At 34.3% G+C, this 26328-nt stretch overlaps 1 protein-coding gene across 1 annotated transcript in view; it reads right to left on the reverse strand.

Moving 5' to 3' along the window:
• Window positions 1-24767, reverse strand: part of LOC110461058 (hemicentin-1-like) — a 92037-nt gene extending 67270 nt beyond the window's left edge. The window contains exon 1 of the mRNA XM_021514336.1: window positions 24477-24767. The gene's annotated coding sequence lies outside the window, so the exon portion shown is untranslated. The remainder of the gene's footprint in view (window positions 1-24476) is intronic.
• Between the last annotated feature and the right edge of the window lie 1561 nt (window positions 24768-26328).

The raw sequence follows: 26328 nt of genomic DNA on the forward strand, positions 1-26328 counted from the left end.
ATTTGTATCAGCATATCTTTTTTACAAATTCATAATTTTTTAATGAAAATTTCATGTTAATGGCAATTAAAAACAAATAAATTACCTATAACACATAGCATATAAACGTCAAAGACATGCTTCAACACTTTTAACCTTTACTTACAAATGAGATTTTAATACTTCAATGAGAAATATCAAAAGACTCCTAATTCCCCTATTGGAAACAATTCAACAACTAGAACATGTTAAGGAGTTCTACATGATATATCTGATCAACCTACAATAGCAGCAGACCTGTGTATGAGTGTTCAGTGGTGTCCTTCTGAAAATAATATTCAACTGATGTTGAAATCTGAAACATTTGAAATTGATACTGAAATATTAAAAGCTATCTTGAAATATTTGAAAAAATCTTGAAATAATATCATTATAAGTTGAAAATATGATTACCGAATACCAGGATTATTTGTGACACATTAATGGTATTGGAAGTATGAGTGAAATTCATACCTGAGCAGGACTACGTCTTACCTGATGCAAACGAGAAAAGTTAATCCGTCTACCTCTGTGAGGTAGTTATGTGTATAGGTATGTATTTATACCTACATAGTGAAAGCTTTATTCACTGTCGATCAGGCTCGACAATCCTCGGGGGCACCTTAGTTTAAAAACGGAGGGTGCGTTACCTGGCAATCGGAACGAAATCCGATCGGTCTGTATGTGGGAGTATATATAAGAGCCCCTTCTGTATGTGTGTAGACTTTGTGTATATATATGTCCTTTGTCAAGTCGATAGTCTCGGCTGCAGGGGAATCCGTATTGTACTTATAAATCCCTTAATATAATTACAAGTGCATAGTAAATATCCTCTACAATATCATTGTCAAAATCTTATTTTTCATATTTGTATGTTCAAGCCATTTTACATTGGATGACCTAGTCTTGCTGGCAAATGACAGGGTATACTTATTCTTATAGGAAGAATATGTATGTCTATATAGATTATGAAAGGCCTCAGCACTATATATATATGTATATATACTTATAAATAAAGGACATTCTGTCTCAATCTGACTCCATCCAATCTAGATGCTTGTCTTAAACCATCCATCTAGGAGGCACCGTAGTCTAGTTGTAGGACGCCGGGCTCGTGACCGAAGGGTTGCATGTTCGAGTCAGGGCACGGCACTGTGTTGTATCTTTGAGCAAGATACTTTACTCCGCTTGTTCCAGTCTACTCAGCTGTAAATGAGTATGTGGTTGGGCAGTGCTAGAATTGTAGAATGCTAGCCGTGAGTGCTGAAATGACAGCACCGGTTGATGCTACCCAGAGAGTTGAGAAAGATATTGGCTGGTTGCAAAGGCCCTTATTAATAGCCACGAATAATAATTTGTGAACCGCTTTGAGACAACCTACGAACTAGGTTGTGATAAAGCGGTATATAAGTACCTCAAATTATTATTATTATATATAATTTTGGACTCTCTTGCAAACCAGTCAAATTTTATAGTCAGATGGGTGTTTAGTGATAAACTAAATTTACAGTGCCCTTCAATCATCAAGCTAATTATCCCCCCCCCCCCAATTCCTCGTTAAAAATACACTACAGCTTTCAAAAATTTGAAAATATAGTAATTTTATTGTCAACATTGATTAAGCAATATTAATGAGAATTAGATTTACCATAGTTTGCTTCAGTGAATAATTATTTCGGCCGGTCATAACATTGACCTGATGTTTTAGCTCTGTTTTTATGACTAAAAGGTGACAGCTATGTCAGCTTGTGTTATAAAAGTTTACTTATGATAAACCCATTAATAGTTCCGCATATATCTTCAAACCATGTGGACATTACACGTTTTTAATGAAAAGATGCCATCTATTTATTTACATATACTGACGGTATATGTAATACAATTTTCAGAACATAATATAATTCTTCAAGGACGTCTCGTGATCTGAAATCATTTGAAGTAAAAATCTATTATAAAACGATGTTTACAACCTCATAAATACATTTCCAATCATTTCACATGAATAATTCTGTGAATATGAATGAGAATTAAAATACGTCAATATCCCTTTTGATCGTTGACATTAAATATGGCTTAAAGACTGGAAGAATATTGGTGTGAGCATTGTACGTATATATTTATTGATGTATTTACAATCTATAATGGGAGCGTGTAGTAATTTTTAATATAATTAAATCTCTCGAATTGTAATACGGATATTGAAAAGAAAAGTTGCAAGAGAATTGAAGAGTGCACCACCCAAAAAGTGCACAATGCCTTCAACCCTTAAGGCAAGTTAATTTTGGCCTATGAACTGCAAATACGATGCTATTTTGAAAATAGGTCCGATGATGTATCTATATATAATTATAGCCGTTACCTGTTCTACCTGTCACAGGATGTCATTAAAGGGACTTACCTGTAATCAATATGTACACTATAATAGGTATTATTGTAACCCTGATGGTGCTATGTTAGTGAATTAATGATCCCTATCAAGAGCCCAGGTGGAGTCACCTTCACAGGTAAATAAATAAGGAAATCAATTATTCTTTGTCAAAATTTTCTTTTCTGATAGAAAAATTTGTTAAAAATAATCAGCAAGTGAAGATATTAATTTAGAGCACAATTTTTTCTAATTGGGTATTTTCACCTGAACTTTGTACCGTATTTATTCTATTTAAGTATCCCTGTCCCACTGCACTGTGGTTTTTCGTATAAACACAGTAACCTCCCTTTAACTTACGCTTGGATATAACTTTAGCACAATAGGGCCAGGAGACTTCGTTTTTCAGGTAATTCAGTCACATAGAACCCAAAGTACTGTATAACAAGCTGAAGTCCAGGTTTTGAGTCAAAGATTAGCACCGCTTCATTTTTTTATGCTCAGAACACTGTTGTTGATTATATTTTCTTTATTTCATCATTATAATTTAACGTCTCGGAAAATGCATGGATTCGGTCAAGACCGTGTTCCTGGACAGGTGGACATGTTTCCACACTTTGACCGATGCGAGTTCTTCGCCTTATCTCATCCTAGTGTTGAGACAGGAGGATTCCCCAGTGAAAACTATTACATGATGTCACATCAGCAATGCCATGACGTAACGTCAACAATGCAATAATGCCAACAATGCATAATTATAGCATCAACAATACCATGACGTACCATCAGCAATACCATGACGTACCGTCAACAATACAATGATGTACCGTCAACAATACCATGATGTACCGTCAACAATACCATGATGAACCGTCATCAATACCATGATGTACCGTCAACAATACCATGATATACCGTCAACAATACCATGATGTACCGTTATCAATACAATGATGTATCGTCATCAATACAATGATGTACCGTCAACAATACCATGATGTACCGTCAACAATACCATGATGTACCGTCAACAATACCATGATGTACCGTCAACAATACTATGATGTAATGTCAACAATACCATGATGTACCGTCAACAATACCATGATGTACCGTCAACAATACCATGAAGTACCGTCAACAATACCATGACGTACCGTCAACAATACCATGATGTACCGCCAACAATACCATGATGTACCGTCAACAATACTATGATGAAATGTCAACAATACCATGATGTACCGCCAACAATACCATGATGTACCGTCAACAATACTATGATGTACCGTCAACAATACCATGACGTACCGTCATCAATACCATGATGTACCGTCAACAATACCATGATGTAATGTCAACAATACCATGATGTACCGTCACCAATACCATGATGTACCGTCAACAATACCATGATGTTACATCAACAATATCATGATGTACCGCCAACAATACCATGATGTACCGTCAACAATACTATGATGTAATGTCAACAATACCATGATGTACCGTCACCAATACCATGATGTACCGTCAACAATACCATGATGTTACATCAACAATATCATGATGTACCGCCAACAATACCATGATGTACCGTCAACAATACCATGACGTACCGTCAACAATACTATGATGTACCGTCAACAATACCATGACGTACCATCATCAATACTATGATGTACCGTCAACAAAACTATGACGTACCGTCAACAATACCATGATGTACCGTGAACAATACCATGATGTACCGTCACCAATACCATGATGTACCGTCATCCATACCATGACGTACCGTCATCAATACAATGATGTATCGTCATCAATACAATGATGTACCGTCACGTCATCAATACCATGATGTACCGTCAACCATACAATGATGTACCGTCATCAATACAATGACGTACCGTCAACAATACCATGATGAACCGTCAACAATACCATGAAGTACCGACAACAATACCATGATGTACCGTCATTAATACAATGATGTACCGTCAACAAAACTATGACGTACCGTCAACAATACCATAATGTACCGTCAACAATACCATGATGAACCGTCAACAATACCATGAAGTACCGTCAACCATACCATGATGTACCATCAACAATCCCATGATGTACCGTCATCAATACAATGACGTACCGTCAACAATACCATAATGTACCATCAACAATACCATGAAGTACCGTCAACCATACCATGATGTACCATCAACAATACAATGAGGTACCGTCAACAATACCATGATGTCCCGCCATCAATACAATGATGAACCGTCATCAATACCATGATGTACCATCAACAATCCCATGATGTACCGTCATCAATACAAAGATGAACCGTCATCAATACCATGATGTACCATCAACAATCCCATGATGTACCGTGAACAATACCATGATGTACCGTCACCAATACCATGACGTACCATCATCAATACTATGATGTACCGTCAATAAAACTATGACGTACCGTCAACAATACCAAGATGTAGTCAACAATACCATGATGTACCTTCAACAATACCATGATGTACCGTTATCAATTCAATGATGTATCGTCATCAATACAATGATGTACCGTCACGTCATCAATACCATGATGTACCGTCATCCATACCATGACGTACCGTCATCAATACAATGATGTATCATCATCAATACAATGATGTACCGTCACGTCATCAATACCATGATGTACCATCAACAATACCATGAAGTACCGTCAACCATACCATGATGTACCATCAACAATACAATGAGGTACCGTCAACAATACCATGATGAACCGTCAACAATACCATGACGTAACGTCAACAATACCATGATGTACCCTCAACAATCCCATGATGTACCGTCATCAATACCATGAAGTACCGTCATCAATACAATGATGTATCATCATCAATACAATGATGTACCGTGAACAATACCATGATGTACCGTCACCAATACCATGATGTACCGTCATCAATACCATGAAGTACCGTCATCAATACAATGATGAACCGTCATCAATACCATGATGTACCATCAACAATCCCATGATGTACCGTGAACAATACCATGATGTACCGTCATTAATACCATGACGTACCGTCAACAATACCATGATGAACCGTCAACAATACCATGAAGTACCGACAACAATACCATGATGTACCGTCTACAATACCATGATGTACCATCAACAATACTATGATGTAATGTCAACAATACCATGATGTACCATCAACAATACCATGATGTACCGTCATCAATACCATGACGTACCGTCATCAATACAATGATGTACCGTCAACAATACCATGATGTACCGTCAACAATACCATGATGTACCGTCAACAATACCATGATGTACCGTCAACAATACCATGACGTACCGTCAACAATACCATGATGTAGTCAACAATACCATGATGTACCGTCAACAATACCATGATGTACCGTCAACAATACCATGATGTACCGTCAACAATACCATGATGTACCGTCAACAATACCATGATGTACCGTCAACAATACCATGATGTACCGTCAACAATACCATGATGTACCGTCAACAATACCATGATGTACCGTCAACAATACCATGATGTACCGTCAACAATACCATGATGTACCGTCAACAATACCATGATGTACCGTCAACAATACCATGATGTACCGTCAACAATACCATGATGTACCGTCAACAATACCATGATGTACCGTCAACAATACCATGATGTACCGTCAACAATACCATGATGTACCGTCAACAATACCATGATGTACCGTCAACAATACCACGATGTACCGTCAACAATACCATGATGTACCGTCAACAATACCATGATGTACCGTCAACAATACCATGATGTACCGTCAACAATACCATGATGTACCGTCAACAATACCATGAAGTACCGTCAACAATACCATGATGTACCGTCAACAATACCATGACGTACCGTCAACAATACCATGATGTAACATCAACAATACAATGATGTACCGTCAACAATACAATGACGTACCATCAACAATACCATGATGTACCGTCAACAATACCATGATGTACCGTCAACAATACCATGACGTAACGGCAACAATACCATGACGAACCGTCAACAATACCATGATGTAACGTCAACAATACCATGATGTACCGTCAACAATATCATGACATACCGTCAACAATACCATGATGTTACATCAACAATACCATGATGTTACAGCAGCAAAACCATGAAGTACCATCAACAATACCATGATGTACCGTCAGCATTACATGAATGTTACATCAACAAAATATAATGAGTCGGTGTAACGTGAACGTTGCTGATTTGTATGCCTTTTTATCTATTTTATCTATAACTGTCACTGTAGGAATACTATTATTCATGTGTTATTAAGTGCCTCAAGAGTAATTTTACAAATGGTATAGGGTACGTGCTATATAAATGTTGTATATCATTTTTTATATTATTATTCATATATATATATGATGTCTTCATGGTTAGAGAAAAAGTACCATTCATCTCCTTGAGGTGAGATTGGGAATCTTTTCCCTCAGGCTGAGATTCCTGACACGTACCCCAAAGGGAGTGAACTATTCTATTGACTTTCCCTTGTATTATATATATTATGTATTGATTTCAGGCTACAGTATTTATTGTTTACCTTTTCATTGTTAAAAGTCTACAATATCACTCCGTGACCGACATTCAAGATTTGTATAATTCACAAAAAAAAACACCACTTTTATCGATATACTCGAACTTTAAAAACCCACTTCTATATAATTTATGACCTTTATATATCACGTGTCAGACCTAAAAAAAATCACTCTTTTAATAGAATTTAGGTCTACATCTTTAATTATATGTCAACACCGTATAATTAATAATGAATCGATTCTCGACACAAAGACGAGCTGTTGATTATTTATTTATTCATTTCAAGTATTTCTTTATACGTAAGGAACCTTTACTATAACATAATACTAGTGTATTCTCTCCTCTCCTCAAACTATTTTATTAATCTTTTCTGATTTTATTCAAAACCTGTTCTAACCAATAAGCAATGTGGAAAAAATCTGGTAGGAAGAAAGGTCAGGAGAACTATGCAATATGTGGTGTATTTGAGTAACACTAAAAGGATATTAAAAGAACCAGGCTAAAACCAAGTACATTTACTTCAGGGCAAATTTCAAGTGGTCTGAAGTTTGACAAATCAGTTAATGAAATCTTAAAATCAACTTTTTTATTCAATATATCTTAAATAATCAATGTAATTTTATATTCTCTAGAAATTATTTTGTTTATGAATACCTTTTTGTGGTATTTTGAAAATGCTTATGATTTTAATAATTTGATAATATCTATTCACTTATCATTAAGCTAACAATGCAGTTGGTTCAAAGCATAGTTAGATTAAGGAAATTATTTTAAAGATATTTAATGTATTTATTATAGTCACGGTATACCGGCATGTATGTAGTGCAGGTAGTACAGGTGTACTAGTGTCCGGATATGAGGCCAAGGTGACACAGGTAGCCGCGTGAGGCGGGACGGGTAACGTGTAACTGCACGAGTTACAAGTGCGACACGGGTGTCTATAGAGTATTAAAGGTAGTTTGAGGGTAACATAGTCATTCGAGTCTTGACGGTTCATCAACTCACTTCAAGAAATTATATTTTCTTTTGTTAAATCATAGAATTATGGAATGTCCCCGTTTTCCTTGAGACAGGCATGGACTTCAGGGATGATGCCGGGAAGAGAATTCCTAGAGTCGGGCCAGGATCCGGATTCAGGAGGGATGGAGAAGGGAGAATGGAAGAAAGATTGGGCATGTGCCCTTGTATTTCATGTATACATTTTTCCTGTAATAGAATGATTGACCGTCGAAGGCCACTCCCATACATAGGTGTTGAGTTTTATATGATAAATGCTTTATGTTCGGTTGAACGTAGTGAATTAGAATCATAAGATAATTTTAATTTCTTCAACAATTCAATTTTTTTTATCTAGACTTAGATAACTAATAAAACAATGAAGTTTGAATTTGAATATAAATAAAACCATACTGCATGAAAAATAAACATAAATGTGTTCTTAGCATTAATTATGCTGCAAAGTACAAATTGACCTTGATTTTTCAAAGTATGATTAGCCTACAACAAAGGAATGTACATTTTTCATATACCATGTAGCGAATTATCAAAAAGGTCAAATGTCTAAACTTACAATATATATACATGGTGTATAACAAAGAATTCAAAGACAACAAAATACAAAAAAGTTTGTAAATTTTTACATATTGCCGAAAATTAACAGGTAGAAATATTTTTTTATTACTAACATGTAAAGCTAACCAGGCTTTGACAATACTGACCCTCAGCTTAGGATTAGGACGATTGGTGATCAGTGATGATATCAATGTGGACAATTTTTCACCCACATTTAAAATTCTCCCTAAAGACAGACTTAGTCTACAATATCATGACAAATGAAAATTAATGATTTCTACGGATTGGTTTCATCGTCACATAGGTCTATAACCACATACAATATCAAGATATTTTGAAAATGACTGAATTCCTTTAAGGTTCATCTAGACCGTTTTAAACAAAAGAAACATAAACCCCCACAAAATGGAGATTTAGCTGTCAGAAAGTAATAACAACATACCTGTAGACTTCTGTTAATTATATTCTATCCAGCTAAAAAGTGTCAACACTCTGCGATGTATTCTCAATGAATCGTCTAAAATGCATGATGTCTCGATACAACACACTATAGTACATTTCCAAACATCGTAGTGTTGTATTTCACGAAACAGATTGAAAATGTTTCTACAGTGATGTTAAAAGCTCTGATCCAATACATGTGTATGAGCTAGCATTTGTATACCCACTGAAATTTCGCTCAATACCTGTATAATTTTGACACCCTAGTTCCGTATTTCAAACACACTATCAATACTACAACTGTATAATTAAAAAACACCTATATAGTTTAATCCTCTACTCATTCCCAATCTGATAAAACTGACACACATACCTCAATATCACAAGCACATGTAGGTCCAAGTCGAATTAATCCACAAATACTTTTTCCAAATTTTCATATAGTAAGTGAAATTTTAGCATTAGTCAAATTCCGAACAGCAAGCATACCTGTATCGGTTCGTTAAATCACCTGGTTACTTTCACAACCCATTTCCTTGACACACAGGCCGTGATCAGTAACACGTTCAAGCACATATCTGATACTTAAACGCTTTCACCTCTCCGTACAATGGTGAATAGGACCCGGTTCAAACTTATAAATGCCCTATTGTTGTCTTATAGGATTAACGCTTGCCACGACAGACCTTTAGTTCACTTTGTGTACATGTGAGATTTCTTTTTAAATTGTGTATTAAACATTTTATGATAACAGTTATGTTCTTGAAATTGTTAATATAAAAACCATTATGACGTTATTTTTTGTAGAATTAGTCGTCATGAAATTTGAGTTTGACTTCAGTAAATGTTACTGTAAAAGTTACTTAACTTAATTTAAACTTTAGCGAGAAATTAGTTCAAAACAGTGTAGCTAAACTGGATCTTTTTTCTTGCAGCCAAGATATATCTATTTGTAACATTACCTGTAACTTTATTTCTCGTAGGGAATATCTTACTTAATTGATTTAAATAATAAAACGGTGCAAATCAAAAGAAATATTCGTTGTTTTAACAATTTCAGCTCTCAAAAGATTTATGGTAATTAAGCATTAAGGTGAAAAGGATGTGTATTATCCCATACATAAAGAATCCCTGTCCCACTGCACTGAGTTTTTTCCTTCGTACACAGTAATCTCCCCTTCACTTTCGTTTGGGTATGACTGTAGAACTATTGGGCCAGGACACTCCCGTTAACGAATGCAGAATTAGCGGTTAGTGACTCGTTAAAATTTAACGACATCGTTAGCTTAACGATAGTTTTGAACAACCGGGCCCATGTAGCTCAATCAGTTAAAGCCATAGTCTTTTGTGACTCGTTAAAATTTAACGACATCATTAGCTTAACGATAGTTTTGAACAACCGGGCCCAGGTAGCTCAATGGTATAACAATCTGAAGTCTGGGGTTCAAATCCTCAGGTCTATAGCCCCACTAAAATCTTACACTCAAAACACTTTTGTTGATTATATTTTATTTATTTCATCCTAATCATTTCTCATAATAGTCCCATAAGATATGATTTTCTTTTCAGGAATGATTGATCAAAGCTTAAGTCATGCCGGGAAAAACAATTTCCAATACTTAGTTACAGTTTTTGACAGTGGTACGGGGATCCTTAAGTGTCAAGATTTCCTTACGAGCTTTGGCTAGGGGGGTCAATTCCTTTAAATCCAGTGATAGACATATCTGACTTACCAAAGTGATGTCTAAGAGTGAGGATTCTGTTCCAGCAAACATCCATCTTGTTTTGGCTACTTACTTCCTAAAACATATTGGTACCATTGCACCGCCCTGTTTTCAAGGGACTATAGGACTCATTGGCAGCGAGTAACGGGGCCAGATTGTACAGTTGTCTTTCAGGTCAAAGACTTTAAAAAGGGGAAAGTGGTGTAAAGAATGTGTGTTTTACAAAGTGTAAAAGACACATTACCTAGTTTGTAGATTTGTAGATTTGGCTCGTGTTAATTTATATATTTTTAATTACCCTTTATTTCAGCAATTTAGCATCCTGCTTAAAGGAAATCTGAGGTCAGGGGTTTGATATTGGTATTGAACAAATCATAAATTACCGGCATCAGCAAACAAATCTTAATACGATGGAGGCTGTCATAGAACCTATCACAAATCAAGCTAACATGTTTTTATACAATGGAGGCTGCCATAGAACTTATCACAAATCAAGCCAAGCTAACATATCTTTATACAATGGAGTCAAGTATTGAAAATATCATAAAACAAACTAAGAAATATTTTTTAAATTTGAAGTCAGGTTTTGAAAATATCATAAATCAAGCTAAAATATCTTTATGCAATGGAGTCTGGTATAGAACTTATCACAAATCAAGCTAACAAATCTTTATACAACGGAGTGTGGTATTGAAAATATCATAAATCAAGCTAACAATTCTTTATACAACAGAATGTGGTATTGAAAATATCATAAATCAAGCTAACAAATCTTTATGCAATAGAGGCTGGTAACCTGGACAGGATATATAACATTGATTTCATGGAACATCTATAGCATTAGTCCTGAGTGGACTTGCTCTGGGCAGTACTGGTACTTGTCACTGCTCAGGGTAGACACATGTATAGTGTCACATTGATCCATACTAGGAAGAAAAACCAGTTCTTGGCCAGAAGTCTAGAGCAAACATTTGAAAACCATTTGCTCTATTTTTAATATCGCAATGCCCTTGTGAAACCACAAATTAATCATATATATGACAGTCATATCTTGAACTGAGAAGCCGAATCCAGCATAAATGTTTATATTCTGGAAATACAATTCAAACCTAGTGTTCATCTCACCTCATTATTTCTAAAGAAGTTGTACCAATCTGACCCTTTCTAATGACCATTGTTAGTGCTGCATCATCCATTTTCCTCCCAGCATCCCTGAGGACTAATAGAAGCCTGAGTCCATTTTACACAAGTTGACATTATTGTCTTCGAACTACTGTAAGCATTGGGTGTTCATTTTACCATTATATGTCTAGGGACCGTTTTATGCCCAGTATCAATTTATCCCCAACATTTCGAAGGACTATTTTGAGCCAATCCATGATATTTCTTTAAGACTTAGCTGTCTGCAGTGTTATCACTTTGAATGATAATTCAAGGGAGACAATCTATTTTCTTACCTCACATCCATTTTTATAGAACATAGATTAATCCTGATGACTGAATGACAGGTCTATTGTGTATATTAGGGGAGAGCAGGTGTAAAATCTCAATCTATGACAGCCTGATGTCATTCCTATGAGCCTTAATAACACTAATATTAGCCCGAGTCTACATGAATGGGTTCTATTTAATTTTCATTAATCAGTAATGGAGGAGACATTGGAGACGATAAAAGCACCCGTTTCCATCACCTGGTTGTCAAAGATTGGTTATCTTTCACAATAATTAAATACTTAATAACCATATGAATTGTTTTCAAAAATATCAAAACAATTTCAACAAATTTATGTCATCTTAATCAAAAAACCTTCATTTATTGCCAAGAAACATCATTAATACAGTGTATTTGAAGACATTTCCCAAAATATTCATTTTTATGATTTGATTAAAGTGTGTATCAAGCTGACAAATCTTAGCAAACAGAATTCTGGGTCAAACTTGTTCAGAGTTCAAAGCCTGGTCAGCTTAACAAGTCAACTGATATTTTGAAAATTTATTTTTGAAAAATGTTTTAAAATTCACAAATATTTTGGTATCGGTTGCCTTCAGGTCTCCTCCAATAAGCCCAGCCAGGCCAACAAAAAATCTCTGACTCAAAAAAAGGAGGTCACCAGAGCATATATTACAGGACAATGAAACAGCTTTTACTTGAATTTATACTGAACTTCAAAATATGTGGGCGGGCTTATTACCAGGCATGTACTTATTGCTATATAAATACGGTAAGTATGCTGGGTGAATTCAGTACAAGGGACCTGAGGACTTCTCTTTACCTCAGGTAGTATATAAAGGGATGAAGCAAATTAGCGTCACGCCCACTCCTGTTAATTACAAATGTCAGAAGTGGTGAAACACATACACATGATTATGGCCGGTGTAAATACACCAACCTTAATTATTACACTAAGTTCAAGTAATTTCTCCGGTATGTATTCAGGAACGGTTTTCAAACATTCCGTGTTATTGTCTGTGTAACAACGAACATTTTGTACACATAAAAAAGCTTTTTAGAAAATAACAATTCATTTTAAAAGTCTTTTTACTAGACAATGAACTTTATAACCTTGCACAAACTTATACACCTTTATGAAGAAGTCAAATGTGTTGATATCCTTAAAATTTAAAATTGACTTATCTTGTTGAACCCTTACGTATCAACTAAACCATATACAGAAAAAATATCATTTGTTTAATCGAGATACATTCTACATTATTTATCTGAAATTAAAAGTAAATAATTAACTTGGTTAAATTTCTTAAATGTCAATCATTTCCAATACAGAAAATACATTTTCAGTTTATAGCCCTGAAATGGCAGACCGCAGAACCAGAAAACTGTCTGTATTAAACTCATTTATTAAGAAGATATTCACCACTAAATATACTTTTTCAATTCAATGGACAGCCAAGTGAAATGTCAGAAGAAACCATAGAACATTCTGTTCGTGTTTTATTCGTTGCCATGGTTACCACATCATAACAACAACAATTGGACTCAGCAATCAGTAGTGTACGTGTCACCATGGCAACGACACAGACATGACTAAATCGGACTAAACATTACACCTGCATGGGTACTTTGTGTAACAGCTAGTAGTCGATGATTCCAGCTAATTAGCCAGACTGATCCTCATAAAATCACTGGCATTGTATTGTGTTTCCTAAATATAGGCCTGTATCACAGGTGCTTAGGTTCTGGAACATATATGTACATGATATATTTAGGTATCATACCATTATAGTAATAAATTATAGCCTAGTGGAATGACTGTGTGATACTTTAACATACTATATTACCTATATGTATTCTGGAACTTGATTAATAATTAGTATAGTGATGTGCGATACCTTAAAATATATCATATATATTCCAGGAGCTGAGAACCTGACTGGACTGGACGTGAAACCATTCTCACCCTTTAACTCAGCCCAGCTTCTTGTTTTGGTGATAAAATATTAAAAAAAATATATTTTGTAAATTTTAATTTTTTGGGAAAGCCTTAAAAGCCAAATGTCTTGACTAGATCTAGTTTTTGAAAGTGTCCAATGATTTTAGTCAGTTACATGTTACAAGATAGTGGCTTTCAGCACAGAATCCATGTTTGAGCATGAAAACAGTTTCATGAATATAGGCCCTCAGGTATTTGTTTTTATTTAAAAAAAAATAATCAAACTGCGCTACATAAAAAATGGTAGTTATCAAGTTCAATTTTGTTGTTATTATTTTCGTTTCCAAAACATACCCGTCTATATATAAGTGCTATGAACAACAATACGCCTACAAACATTGTCCATATTGGAACCACCCTTGAGCTCAGGTCTCTAGTTAGTACAAATAAAAACGTTAATCTGTCAATGAGTTTGGTGAACATTCTCCTAAAGCATTATTGTAAATACACACGCCAGTCCTTTCCCGATCAATCTTATTCACAAAAGCTCTTAACATTGACCCCTAGGCTTTCTAACATTCTTGTGTAATCAATCCCTGCGTCTTAGCCACGACATTTGACCAATACACATTGGCTATATGATTTTTGTTTGGTCTTGTTTTAATTTAAACAAAAATTGAATTGATCGTCTCATTTTCAAAAGGACAATAATAATTTCACCGCCAACAAATTTCGGCAATTTCATACATAATGCTATTGTTGTGACACTGTGTAGAGAATTAAAACTGAAATGAATAACAGTCATTGTAAGTTGTCCAAACAGAACCCTTCATAATACGGACCCTTTATAATACGGACCCTTTATAATATGGACATTCAGCTAGATATAAAGTGTAGCCAAGTCAAACCCTCTATAATCCAGAACCTTCCCAAATGAGACACATCTATAAGCTCACAGTCTCAAAATTGAACCCAGGTGTATATTCCAGAAAGCTTTATATACAGGACATTTATTTCATTTAAGGACACCCCCCCCCCCCCCCCCCTACCATGTCCAAAAACTGTAACTACACATCGGAAATTGATTTTTTATGAAATTACCTAATAATAGCCCTGATAAATTATTTCTGTACAGAAGCCCACTACCTATAATGAGAGATTAAAAAGATAAAACAAACAGTATATAATCCACAAAAGCATTCTGAGTAAAAAAATAGTCAGCAAGGTTAGAGCACCTGATTCGAACCCCGGACGTGAGATTGCTATTCTATCGCTCCACCAGACTCAGCAACATGCATAGCTCTATATTAAATATGACCAACAGAAATGTCCTGGCTCATGCAATGGTACTACAGTTATATCAAAAACAAAATTAAGGGGAGGTTACTGTGTACATACGAATCCTTAAGTTCCACATATAATTGTGAAAACAGACAATGTATAATTACAAATTACGAAGCTTATATAAATTTGATCTGAATCCAAATCTACCAGTACACATTTTTTGTTTAAATGAAACCTGTAATTATTATAAACTTGTCAATTTCGAACAGAAAATATCTCAATTTTACATCGTTTAAATGTATCAAAATGGATATATAATAAAAGACAAATTTAACAAACCAGTTGTTCGAATCCAAGGACATCAATATCCAATGTAAGTCTACAGGTTAAGTATCCATTGTCGATTATAAACTGTCCAGCTAACACCCTTGTCAGATGTTTTGAGACGACCGAGTGACTTTAGAATGTGGAGATTGGTTACACAATAAAATGTATATCCAAAAATCTTTTAAACAGATCTAGTACAGTAACTATGGCTGGCTTTTATTATACTTGTAAACAGATTACCGGCATGTGTTTACCATGGTCACTCTATTGTAAATATTTGTTTACCGTTTCCTTCAAACATTTCAACCACATTAAAATTTGCATAAATCTATTTATAATATATCTTCAATCACATTAGACATGCATGCTTAAGGTTTTGCCTGAGCTTTCTATAGTTTCTATGTTGGGATTTAAATTTTCAAAAAAATGTCCTAAAAAATCAATCATAATGTGATAAATCCCCTTGTGCATTTCTATTTCCTGTTCCTTTCAAACATCTCAATGATCAGATTATATTTATTAAATGCGACCAAGCTTATTGGAGAATCAGATTTCCTTTCCTTGACAACAAAATATTTTTGTATACCAGGTAAACTTTTAAAAGATTTTTTGCATGATCTGCTTTTAATAACAGTTAACTAAATAAAAACATCTTAGATACATCTTGTACATGTAGCAATTATATTGCTAGTAACCATTTCACCACTGTGCCATAATGGACTCATCTAGATCATAGATTCAATGCATGGTAGAGTCTACTAAAGTTATACAGGGGTGAAGGGTTAAACTACTTTAAACTTCAATTATAGGCATAATCTTTGAAATGACATACTACAGGATTCATAATGAAACAGCTTTGAAAAAAGACTTAAAAATTAAAAAAAATCCAAATCTTACATAATACTTACAAATAAGGTCTTTAAATGAAGAAGAAATTGGAAATTATATATAATACTCACTAGATAACAAAATAAAACTGTTCACTGAATTTTGAAATTTTTGAGATTTTTTCTTTCATCAATAATGTTAATGCAATATTCAGAATTTTATTGATGTAAAGAACACAGTTACTAAATTTTTTTTTTAATAAAATAGTACCATATAGATGAATTTGAAATAATAAAAAAATGCCAAAAATTAGCTGAAAACCCTTTAATTCAATAAATATAAACTGAAGGTTAACAGGAAGTAATTAGAAAATTATATGTAATAGGTAATATACACTTGTATAGACAATAGTATAGGTCATAAGGAAACATCCGGGAATGTATGTTGATGTGTTTATTATTTACCCAATATCCTTGACACCTCAAACACTGTTTGTTTATCCATAGGCTAGTTTTTTGTGTTAAAAAAATAGATTATGCGTAAAAGTTTCCATTCATTTTAAAATATTTAAACTCCTTGTGGCTCAGACTGAAACTAATTATAAGTCCCTGGAAACTAGATTCTATCTACGAAAATATTTACCCGGATCTGTTTTAATTAAATTATGTGTCACTGAATTCATTAACTCCAGGATAGAAGTTAATTATTTATACACAACCTTTTTTGATAATATCATCTGAATATTTTACATTGAACCTAAAACAAAGAAATTGTGTAAATATTGCATTTCTGGAGAGAAATCTCAAATGAAAGGTTTCACTCCATGAGCCAATATAGACCCTGTTATAAAGAGATTTATCTTTGGGTAGATTCTTCAAAATTTAATATAACTTGTATAAAAAGACGACTAAAGCAAAACTTGTCTGGAGAGCCCACTCAAATGCAACCTGTGTACAAGGACCACTCAAATACAACCTGTGTATAATGACCACTCAAATACAACCTTAGTTTACAAGGACCACTCAAATACAACCTGTGTACAAGGACCACTCAAATGCAACCTGTGTACAGGGACCACTCAAATACAACCTGTGTACAATGACCACTCAAATACAATCTGTATACAAGGACCACTCAAACACATTGCAGAACCTTAATTAAATAAAGCTGTCTATATATATATCATCCAAATACAACCTGTCTTGAAAGACCACTCAAGCAGAACCTGTCATGAGAGACCACTCAAACAGAACCTGTTTATTATGACTCCAGTATGAAGTCAGTACTGGTATGAAAATATCAGAAAACTCCAAAAAGTGCTGTGATAACTGCTAAAATGGTAAAAATTGCAACATTCCTGCATGGTATTGCAATGAATTTTAGGTAAATATGGGGCCTAATGAAGGCCCTTCTCCTGAATATTTTCTGCTGGCTTTTCTCAAAGTTATTGCAAAAATCACTCAATTTTCCAAAAATTATGCTTTTTATGTGTGATATTTTCCCAAAGACACAGGTTCCTTTCTAAAAGTAAAAAACCTCTGTAGTGATAGCTTCAGCACTATATTAAAATGCATGCAGTATAAGTCGAAAATTATCACCATACGCGAAAATACTAGGTACGAGTCCACCAATAAATTTATGTTTACAGTATATGAAATTTACAGAGAAGATCATAAGATGGAACACCGCCAGTAATATACGCCAAGCATTGTGATGGTATGATGTTACGGGTTCCTATCGTTACCTGTGTGTAAATTAACGAGTAAATATCAAGCCATTTATACCCCGATCAATAATCCCTGTATTTCCATTGATTTGATGAGACCTGAAACTGTCTCCATTCTCCACTAATTCACTTCATGACTTTACTCATTCCATCACCCCTGAAATTTCATAATGAACTATTCCAACCTTTGAATTGGAAGAGTTCAAATGTGTCTTCAAGGGTGAATGAGTTGAAAATGTCCATGCTACTATGATATTTACTAGATAGGCTTCAAAATTGAAACACATGTACAAAAATAAGTATATTTAAATTTAAATTGAATTTTGAAATTAACATTGACAATTTCCTTCTTCTTTATAGCTGAATAATTATATCTAACTTCCTGGTTCAAGCAATTATTTGAATTTCGCAACATGCAAATTACCTTATAATTTCAATATTTATATTGACATATGAATTTGAAGATGAAATCTTTGATGTTGTTTACTATAGCAGGATTCTATTTAACTGTGTCGGTCCATTAATAATATCTTACATCCATTTTTGCATAATTCCTAGCTTACATTCTACTGTAAGTTGTTATATTGAAGTTTACGCTGAGATTTAACCATGCATAAACATGAGATGTACTGCAATCGATTTAAAATCATAATTGATAATTGGTTTGTTATCAGAAGTAGTAAACCGATCGATGATCGATTGCATATTCAGTTTATATTTTTTTGGGACTTAATACCCAAATATTGTGAGAACACTACTGTTACATCAATAGACAGAGTTGTTAACTATATATTAGGTTTGGTTCTTTTATAACAAATGGATTTTGAGCAACATTTAACTCATTTACCCCTGAAATTTCATAATAAACTATTCCAACCTTTGATTTGGAAGAGTTCAAATGAGTCTTCAGGGGTGAATGGGTTAAGCAGTTTTATCAATCATATAGCAAAAACCATTAGAAGATATGACTAAATTTCAATGCATGCTTTAGGCCAAAGACATTCAACAGTTTGATTTCAATGATGAAGCGATTAAATCAATTATGGAATTTGTAATCGTTAATCGGAATCGGAGAGGGCAAATGGATTGATTTTTAATTATAATTGATTGTCTCTCCAAACCAGTTGTTTTGAAAAAGTGAAGTTTATGTGATTCTTGCTTTCCTGATCATAGCTGAGATTATCAATGTCCATGGAGCATATTTATCCGTAATTAAGTCCAATGCCTAGCACTGAATTTGTATCGTAACTTTTGCCGTTAATCCCCTAGAATATGTCTTTTTCCCCATTATCACAGCAAAAATCATTTCATTTTCCCTCAAAGGATTGTATTTGTGCATAATATTTTTCCAAAGTCACATTAGGTACAGGTCCCAGTGGAAAAGAAGAAGATAAATAACTACCTGTAACATTAGCCAGGCTAATTCAAATCAATTTCAGCAGAAATACTAGCAAAGCTATTTCATTGTCCTGTAATAAGCCCACCCCCTACCTTGAATCAGAATTTATGTGTTGGGTCCCTGGGCTTATTGCAGAACAAATACAGCATTTGTTTCAAACAAAACTAAGGCAATACATTTCAACAGCTTCTGTGAACTTAAAAACCTGAACAATACATCTCCAGCACACACACAGGCATACACACATAGGGAGATTTAGCCAGGTGGCATAGGGCTAGTAGTTAGCGCCTGATAAGACAGCTCCTGCGAATTTCTCAATATTGTATTGATTAATATTTATATGCTAAACTGTATTGTATTGACTGTATAAAATTGTATTGACTGTATAAAATTGTATATCTATGTACTGTAAAGCACTTCAGAGTGGCTTATGTTAGCTAGATAGAGCGCTATATCAAATATTGTACATTATTATTATTAATGTATCGACTCATTTACCCCTTAAGACATATTTGATCTCTTCCAATATAAAGGTTGGAATAGTTCATTATGAAATTTCAGGGGTGAATGAGTTAATTGTACTTCATGCAGGTTTTATTACATTCGATCTATAATTGAATTTTAAATCTGCCCCTGGACAAGGTTTAACTGTTGATGTATTCACATGGAATTGTTGTTTCTTTGTATACAAAATTGAATGCTGTCGTATTAAACTGATGTACAAATGAAAGGAAGCCAACACAATGACCGTTAGCTACAGTTATTTGTATTATTAACAAAATGGAACTACAGCGTCTGATGAAAACTATAAATATACAACATGAATCCATGTGACAAAGATTATAAGTCGTCATTATCATGATATAATTTCAATGTAGATATATGTATATATGGATTCATAGTTATTAACTTTGGACATTAACAAAATGTTTTATGAATATTTTCCTGACATTTTTCAAAAGAACATTTTTTTTTTAATTTAGTATTCAAAAGTTGATCTTAAAATATGCTGTTTTTTGACATTCAGTATCAAACATATCTGAATAAAAAAGATTTTTTCATAACCGTAATAAACCGTTAACAATTAACTCCATTGGAATACAGTTAGTTATAGTAAACCATTACACAAATCAAATCAAATTTACAATAGAAGGATTAAGAATTAGAAATATTTCCATATTAGTATTTGGTTAAGTACATGGACTTAAGAATTAAGATTATTTTTACATCCATACATAATCGTTTCATTTCATTTCAGGACGTAAACAAGCGACATATCGATCACCTGAGCGCACTGTTGAGTAACTATACTCATGGCCGTTTTAGCAAAATAAATCCCCGATTGTGCATAGAATATTCTGCTACGCTGCACAAAACAAGATCTGGGAGATTTCTACATCAAAAATTAGATTCAGCTTGAAATTTATACATACACACAGATGAAACTGAAAAGGGATTTATTTCTAGTATACTGCATCGAAATAAATACTAACGTTGATAGCACATTACCGTGCTAATCATATTAAATGCTAATGGAGCTAGGCTTACCTGTGTACATTTTTTCATGGCAGGGGTTTATTTTATATCGTACTGTATCAGAAATCTGACTTTAAATTCCTTCACATTTTTGTAACGATTGAAAACTGGTGAGAAACGTTTTAAACCATTACATAAGATCCCTTCTATATTATTATATTGACAGTCAATGTACCAAGTTCATTCTATTAAGCACCCTCCGTGTGCACCCCCAAACCCTATTTGGTCAAAGCTTCCTATCCCTTGACCATAATTTACCAACTTACCTGATACAAAAGTGTTGTTTTGGCTAATTGTTGTTTTTTGGTTTCTTTTTTTTTTAGATTTTCTGAAGGTTCAAACTAATTTAAAAATAAATTTTCCCAAATGGCTAAGCACCCAGGGAAATTATTCAGTATTTGTAGACTATGGTATGTTTTGTATACATTATATTTCTCATTCAACTGAAAGGTTCTTTGATAGATCTTTGATAGATTGATGTTTAAATGCCTACAAATTATAGAATGATTTGTGAATTGAATTGGGTGATTTGGTTTTATCATGGAATGGGAAAGTAATTGGGGAAATTTACATGTATTACATTTGTATAGTTCTAAAGCTGGATATAGTTTCTGCTTTCAACTCCCAAAACTTTCATTTGTAGCATGTTTGTCATTTTTTGAACAAATCTCATATACAGAAAGTTGTCAAGATTTGTCAAGAAATGAAAAACAAATATACAGTTAAAAAAGAGAATTATTTTTGGATCCTGAAAAGGGCAGCTTCAACTATTATCATACCTCATCTTTATACTGAGTACCAGTGTGTCTAATTGGATGATAATGGTCACATGACTGGGTAATAAAATATCATGTCACCCTCAAGCTCTCAAGTTTCCTCAATCATATTTCCTTATTCGGAGCCTCTCTAGAGAATTCCCCAAGAGCCACACCACAACCAAGTTCCAAATGACAGAAGCAGACGACAGCAATGGCGTACTGCATCAACCTGATCATCTCTACTATTGTGATATTTAAAAAAAACAACATAGTAAAATATTTAATGCCCTTGAAGTAGGTAAACTTGATTCTTTGTGTCCCCTCCATTTATCATGTTTCACTCAGACTTTGCCCTCATGAAACACGATTAACCTCAGAGAAGCAAAGAATCGTGTTTTCCTGACAGGAAGGGCAAGAAATGCATAAAATAACCTTGCCCTCAGGAAATGCCTATACATCTTTTCGTATTGCAGAGTTATCTGCTCTTGATAGCAGGTATTGATTGTTACATCATTTGTTTGTGAGAGTAACGTCATCATTTTTTTTGAGAAAACAACGTAATTTTCTCATACAAACTAGTGACGTAACAATCAATATCTGCTCACAAGAGCAGATAACTCTGCTATACGAAAAGACGGAATACGCTAACTGCATAATTATTATTTTCTTGCTAATGCCAAACCTAACTTTTTGGTTTAATTCTTTAGAATTTCCTGCACATTCTCTCTTTCCCATCCCAAACTCCAAGCAATATTTTGGACCAGCAATATCTCCATGACAAATCAAACTTGTTTACCAAGTTTGTTTGTCTGTTTAGCCTTGGTACTCCAGGGGTTACGCTTACCTATAGTTTCTCTGCATACCTGGACTATGTCATTACAAAATCGAAGGCTCAATCTGTACCACCTTGTGGATGAGACAAGAAGACTAGTTTGATCCTTTGATGTTCATCAAAAGAATCTGAATCTTAAGAATCCTAATGGTACAATTGACTGGCTTTGAAGTCGGGTGTCTCTCCTTTGTAATCTTCAAAGGACAGGTATCAGCCTTATAATTAGAGTTTGGTCAGTTTTTTTTTACCCGAGACAAAAAATAGCTTGCTGTGTCCTTACAATTTTGCTATGACATATTCCAAAGGTGCAAAGAGCGGAACTGAGCATAACCCGGGTTCCCTGGAGTATCGAGGGTGCAATAGGGGCTGCTGATCAGTTTCTGTTTTTCAATGTCCCGTATGCAAAAGACAGCAAAGATTGAAACCCTTGATACCACAGAGGCCCCCATGTTATTTGCATTTTACTACATGCAGCAGGTCTTTTTTCCCCCAAACCTGTAGGGCATAGGAAACTCTTGGTTCAAATACCCAATCTAACTCGAATATGCATAAAGGCTTAACATGATAAATATAAATGTTTTATTTTGAAGTTATTGAAAAACAGTTAATGTCATATCGACAGTTTAGTGTAAGCACTGCATGTTTTATAAATATTTGTCCTTTTAAAATTGATCGGGATCATTTTGAAAAGCTCAAATTGAATCATTGAAAAGGTGCATGTGTCCTTTTGAAATTCTATATTGTTTGCCTCAATATATGATATGAGGACGGTGTACCAGCAAACTGTGTAATTTGTATTGAATTAATTCAAAATAAATTGTATTGATAGGTGAACTTTATTCTAATGGAACCTACCAATATTTGACGATATATAATAATACTCTTGACTTAAGGAGGCTGAACACCATAAGTTATCTCCCTTCATTTTTTTTTTTTTTTTTTTAAACTTTTTTAACTTTTTTTTCATATCACATTTACTACGATCACATGAACAGTACAATTTTTTCATATACATATTTTCGTTCTGTAACTATATAACAATCAGAATCGGTATATATGTCAGTCTAATTGTTTTTTCATGTATGTACACAGTTTTTATTAATTTAGAGTATATTCCCATCCGGATATTTCACTTTTTTTAAAGACAAGTACAGAGTACGTACCAGGACATCTGTAAGTAAGACAGATATCATTTCTATATTATAAAATCTGGCATCATGACTTACAACTGAATTCAAAAACCTGTATAAAAATTCATTTCAAATTCTCGTTGATAATATTGATTTCTATTAGATTGTAACACAAATTTGCACAATCTTTCATAATCATCGATTTTTCATTAACGATTTTTAATTACGATATTACAGGTGATTTATACAAAATTGGCAAACATTATTTATTGGGTGATTGATCATATAATTCCATACAAAATTTAGCGTTCATCAAATTACAGATATCTTTTCTATCTGCAGGTGTTTAAAACTAGGAATTGATTTTCGTGTCACGGTAGGAAACGGTAACCATTTGAAGACATAGCTGTCAGAAAAAAATCTGTCGCTTTTAGAAAGTTCTACACTCAGTTAAGAATATGAATAAACTACACTTACCTGTATGAGATCCGAACACAGGTTTTATCCCACGAAATGTCAAAATAGAAAATAAGAAATTCACTCTCACACTTAAATACCCGTCCACGTTTTCACTGACCACTGTCCACTCTCGTTAATGATGGGGATATTTCGTTGACGGCTCTCACACTGACATCAGCGCCATTGTCACCTCTCGAACTGTGTGGCGTACAAGCTTAGAATTGATCGGTAACCAAGCACGCTAGTTCTGCTCGGCATACACGCTTGCTGGTAACTGGGGAGTTATATAATACCTATCTGGGGTTAAATAAATATAAAAACTAAGCCTCGGACTGGTNGGGAGTAAAAACAGATTGAAATTGTGCGTTTAGCATATATAATACCTATCTAGGGTTAAATGAATATAAAGATTAAGCCTCGGACTAGCCACTTTATTCTCTATGTCCAGCTACTCCGGACATTTAAATGACCGACCATTTTAAACACAAAATGTACATGTTGGTATATGTACACATATCGGGTCCGTTTTAATACTTTGTACAAACGCAACAACATCGCCGACGACAGGTAAAGCTTGGCCCTGAATGTATCCCTTCAAATGTGAAAATACTTCTTAGTGAAAGTATTCCTGTTTAATGATGCGTGAACGATGTTGGCATATGATCAACACTTTAAAATGGCTTTACATTTTAAATTGATGCGTAACGTTAGACAAAGATTACGTACACGTCGAAGAATGAACCTTTATGTTTTTGCCTTTAATCTTTTCAGATGCTTATTTAAATTGATATATTGATAAACACGATATATCACAAACCCTTACCGACACATGATATATACTAGAAAACTTATGCTATACTGTACAATTAGCAGCGTCCGTGTATATGAAACCGCCATACATGTCTATTGCCTCCTCCTTCCATTTGCCACATCGCTATTAAAAAATAACGTCATTTTTTTTTAAATCCCAAAAACCTTTCAACAATTCCGGTATATATTTTGCTTGATGTATCGCAAACTTGCGTTATATAATGACAATATATCGTCGGATAAACAGTGGCAGTAACACGAGGGTTCACTGTAGATATATCTCTACTGCCACGGAATTAGATTTCTAAGTCCGTGCTCCTGCCCATAGTTGCTTGCTATCTCATTAAGACTATATAAAACGTGTTTTCAATGCTCACTTTTCTTTATTTCATTCACCAGTTTTTGTCCCTCGAAGTTTTCGCCAAACTCAGGTAAGCTTTTTAAACGGGTGTTCGTTATATACAGTTAACGTTATGGACATGTGACCGGTACGTTATACGTCATGTACATGTGATCTTTATAAACAGGCGTTCGTTGTAGACATGTGGTCGTTATAGACACGTGACCGTTATATACAAGTGTTCAGTGTTAACCTGTAGTCGTCATTGATACAAATGTTTGTTAAAACCAGGTGGTCATTTCATTGGAGAAATTAGCTCGTTATAAACAGTTAACGTTATAGACAGTGATCGTTATAGACATGTGTTCGTTGTAGCAATGTTGCCGTTATAACCATGTGGTCGTTATAGACACGTGACCGTTATATACAGGTGTTCAGTGATAACCTGTATTCGTCATATACAGATGTTTGTTATAGCCAGGTGGTCATTATAGACATAAGTCTATAAGCTCGATATATACATTTAACGTTATAGACAGTGATCGTTATATACATGTGGTCGTTATAGACAGGAGTTCGTTTTAGACATGTTGCCTTTATAGCCAGGTGGCCGTGATAGACACGTGACCGTTATATACATGTGGTTGTTGCTTAACAATTGCTCGTCATATATTTCAACTTATATTAATCTCTCCTGTTGGCCCGGATGTTAGCGCGTGG

Source organism: Mizuhopecten yessoensis, unplaced genomic scaffold, assembly GCF_002113885.1.
Source record: "Mizuhopecten yessoensis strain PY_sf001 unplaced genomic scaffold, ASM211388v2 scaffold10553, whole genome shotgun sequence".
NCBI lineage: Eukaryota > Metazoa > Mollusca > Bivalvia > Pectinida > Pectinidae > Mizuhopecten > Mizuhopecten yessoensis.